This window comes from Doryrhamphus excisus, linkage group LG18 (genome assembly GCF_037039965.1).
Source record: "Doryrhamphus excisus strain RoL-2023G ecotype Guam linkage group LG18, RoL_Dexc_Guam_v1.1, whole genome shotgun sequence".
Classification (NCBI taxonomy): Eukaryota; Metazoa; Chordata; class Actinopteri; order Syngnathiformes; family Syngnathidae; genus Doryrhamphus; species Doryrhamphus excisus.
In genome coordinates, this window is record NC_136374.1 from 9,139,315 (window position 1) to 9,143,964 (window position 4,650).

A 4,650-nucleotide genomic window follows, 5' to 3' on the forward strand; every position below is an offset into this window, starting at 1 on the left:
TGTGTTTGTTGTCATTGTTATTGCCTGAGCGATGAGGTCACCACTTGTTTCCTTACCATTGGTCCTCAGAGTTGGAGTGGTTCTTCGATACATCGTGACTTTGACTGTGTTTGTTGTCCTCTTAGCAGAGATGTGAACCGTGTGAGTCGTGAGTTTTGTCATCCCCGAGCTTGCAGTGAGTCACTATCACCTCCTCCTTTGCCAGATCTTTGGAACCACCATGCATAGTAAGGACTCTTCAGCTCATTACCATACAGTGTGGCACGCGAAATCCTACTCCATATATGGGGTGTATTTTTTTGTGCGTCTAAGCCAGGGATGTTCACAGTGCAGCCTGCAGCTAATTATTGTGTTATTTATCACGTATTAATCATTCAAAATTTAAAATTTACAATAATAAAAAATAATTTTTATGGTTCTATTACAGTTAATCAAAAAAACTAAATCATCCATCCACTATACCGCTTATTCTCATTAGGGTTGCAAGACTTGGTTGAGCTGGAGCCTATCCCAGCTGACTTTGGACAAGAGGCGGGGTACAACCCGGACTGGTCGCCAGCCAATCACAGGGCACATATAGACAAACAACCATTCACACTCACATCATACCTATGGACAATTTGGAGTCACCAATTAACCTAGCATGTTTTTGGAATGTGGGAGGAAACCGGAGTACCCGGAGAAAACCCACGCATGCACGGGGAGAACATGCAAACTCATCACAGAGATGCCCATACAGAGATTCAGACCCCCTGACTGTGTGGCCAACATGCTAACCACTTGATCACCATGCGGTCTACAAAATGATAATTTGTAAATATTTGTGTTCTTGTTTTTTAATGCAATTAAAGTTACATAACAAAAACATGATGTTTCAATATGTTGGTGAAAAAAATAAACGCATATAAATATATATATATATCAATACTATATATATATATAAAACGCTGGATTGTGGTTCAGCCTTTTTGCGATATTACAATAACCTCAAATCCTTCAATATTTTAGTACATGAGAAAGGTTTGGGCATCCCTGGTCTAATCTTGCCTGTGTTATCGCTTTTCTGACGTACACCACAACCCCAACGTTTGACTCCAAGATTGACTTGAAATTAACAAAATGTTTCACTCATCGACAAACACCTGTGTAATATTTGAGCAAGGTTGGTTGAAAAACATGGCCGCCATTGAGCAAAATGTTTTTGCTAGGGTTCAGGTCACGAGTCATTGACCATTAGAATAATGATTCCAAAACTTTGAGGATAATTGTGTTATGTATGCTAGAAGATCTTCCAAAGCTTTTTGACCACGACCCACAGGGGGCGCTATAAAATTAGCACACCTGATGGGGGTTGTGTCTGATATTATCATCCAGTATCACCTTATCACTTGTTAGAAATTCAAGTATTGGCAGAAAGGAGTTTGTTACTGTCTCATATCGATAATATAATGTAGAAACCAAGACGCTATTCTTCTTGCTACATTTGTTGATATTCTTTTGGTGTGGTTGCGACCAAAAGTAACTGGTACGCTTCGTAGGTACCATAGTGCTGCGCTTCTTACCCCAAAGAAAGGGTGCCAAAATATAGTACGTCAGTGACTTTGATACGCTTAGCAACAGAAACCAACCAAAGGTTATGGTTTGCACTGAACTGCTTGGTGGAGACCCCTAAAATCCTTATGTTTCATTCCAGAATAACGGTTGCTATTGCTAGAATCAGCACTTTTTATTTTTAGAAGCCTCAATGGAAATGAGCCTGAGGTTACACTCATAGACACAAACATTTTTTTCACCTCATGGAACAAATGACTTGACTCTGAACATGGTGGTCCGATCCCAGTGAGTCCAGTGAAAGAGTATGGCGTCATGAGAGGAACATATTAATAATAACTGCTTCTTTTTTAAAAGCCAGCACGGCCCCCCTCTCTCGCTCTCTCTCTCTCTTGCGCTGATGGTGGAAAAAAGAAGTAAAACACAACCGGAATTCTGGAGCTGAGCTGCCGGGCCCACTCTCTTCCTTCCTGTCTGGGGCATACTCAGACACACACACACACACACACACACCAGAAAACACGTCTCCCTTCAGTAACTGGGCCTCAAGCAGATGGCTTGCCAGGAGCTCTTGTAGAGGATTGGTTGGGGGGGGGTTCTAGGTGTGTGTGTCTCTGTGTGAAACTGTGTGTGTGCATGGCCTGTATTCACTTAACTCTTAAAGTTACACTTTCAGCCCTTAAGTTACACCGTTTACCCTCAGGTAATAAAAAATATATATCCGTAGTCCCACTTTCACCAGATCACATGTCTTAAACAAATGTATTTTTTTCTTTGTTTAATATAATTTGTTTCACATAAGCAGTGATCCCTTGCCATTTGCCATCCCTTCCTGATGTTCTGCTTGGACTGTTATTTAAATGGGTCATTTTAGTGCATTGTTTGAGTTCCTCTCTCAACCCGTTCCATTATTTGTATCCACATACATATGCTGAAGGTTTTCAGCGTTGTTCTTACATAGAATAAGAATAATCGTATTACGCTTCTGGTTAGATGTAAATTTTAGCAGGTCAACAATAGTTGTGAATTTTGGAGTAATGTGTTTTTCTTCTTACAAGCATTTTAGAGACCCTTTGTCATGCTTGGTTGAATTATCTTTTGCTTGTTGGGTGTTACTTTCGATGGATAGTGTTCATCATATATAGTAAATATTTAGAAAGTGTTTGTATGCTACATCCGTATCTATTTCGCAATAACGCACTCTCAACTTTGTTCTTCTAGATGTTTTTTAAAGCATTAATACTTTACTCGGTTGGTAGTTTTTTGCTACCTAGAGAGTCTACCACTTGTTTTTAAGGGAGTCCTTCTCATCGGATTCTCCGTCATTCATTCTCCAGTATTGCTGCACACACAACACACGCTATTTTTTTGTCCTTTTTTCAGTTCTTTAATTTCATCCATCAAGCCCATTGTATGTTTCTATTGTTTTGCAATATTTGAAATCTCTCCTGCCATAAACTTAAGAGATGTCTTAATGTCCTAAATTTCATTTTCTGAAATTGCGCTAGCCTTCTATGGTCCCATTTCACCTCTTGGTGCAGATCTTTTGTGGCTCCCAAAGGGAGCGTTGTCGACTGCCGCCGTCGCAGTTTATTGAATTCAAGAAATAACTGGAGAAATAACGAGAAGGTGTTGTAGAGAAAGGTTTTCATTTCGCTGCCACATTGTGTCTTTGGGAACTTCAAGAATCACATCTTCAATGAAGGTAGAAGTAATCTTAAAAGTTCACCAAAAAAGGTTACCTTTTATTCATCGTTTGTATGCACTTCTAATTGTGCTAACACTTTTGGCATTGTGGAACGGATTAATTGGATTTACATTATTGCTATTATTTTTATTTTATTATTTATTTTTTTTATTATTGGGAAACATTAGTTCGGGTGGAGAAAAGTGTCAGGCGTGATGTGTGATAGAAGAGTTTCAGCTAAAATGAAAGGAAAGGTATACAAAACTGTGGCGAGACCAGCCATGTTGTTTGGTCTAGAGACAGTGCCACTGAGGAAAAGACAGGAAGCAGAACTGGCGGTAGCAGAGATGAGGATGCTGAGATTCGCAATGGGAGTGACCAGGATGGATAGGATCAGGAACGAGTACATCAGAGGGACATGTTAGCGGCCTTGGACAAATCATCAAATACTCCCAACATTTATCCATGCTTTTGATTTGGGCTTATTTAGTCAAAGACCTTAGCAGGACTTTGTCAAAGTACAACCCCTGTTTTTTTCCCCAAACATTCCTGTTTTTTTTCCAAACAGTATCTCCTGAGACTTTTTCGTGCATCCTGATATGGTAGACGTGGCCACCATATCATGAAACTGGTGGCTGCTGGTGGGTCAATTCTTCTTTCTGGATCATATTTCACTGTCCCTACCTGACAGAACATACTTTCACTAATCCATGTTTTTTTTTTTTTTAAACAGGGCTGTCTTCGGTGGACTAAAGGTTAGTCATTTCTAATGACAGTGTTGGTGGGGTTGGGTTCTTTCCTTCACTCAGGACCCTTGACAAGTGTAGGTGTATAAATGTGTCTGCATAAGTAAGTAAAAGCGTCTTGGGAGTAAGCCTCTGTAATACAGTATGTGGCCCACAGTGTGTGTGTGTGTGTGTGTGGGGGGGGGGGGGGGGGGGGGGGGAGGGGGGCTTTTCAGCCTATGAGGAGAACATCTGGATATGTTTTTCCTTGTAAGCTGTGGTTGCCTGTGTGTGTGTTTGTGTTTCACTAGTTCAGTGTGTCAGGGGCTTTGTCCTCTTCCTGCCACCATGTTTACAAACTCCCAACTAAACCCTGCTTTTGCATCATTTAGGAAACTGGAAATGATTCCTCTTCATGTCCAAGCAGGTGGTACTTGTATAGTGTGTTTCGCTGGGAGCTGGAAAACAAGAAGCGGTTTTCCCACAAAAAAAAAAAAAAAAAATGGTCAAAGTGTATTCTTAGATGTTGTAGTTCCAGTAGCCGGTTATAATTTGTCTCTCGGAGCAAAACGCAGGAATGGCAGCTGTGTGGATGTCCGTGCCCAGTTGGATAGAATACAACCTGCAATTTATTTGTAAGGTCTAAGACAAAAAAAAACTTGATAATTGTTGTTGTCCACCTCCAGT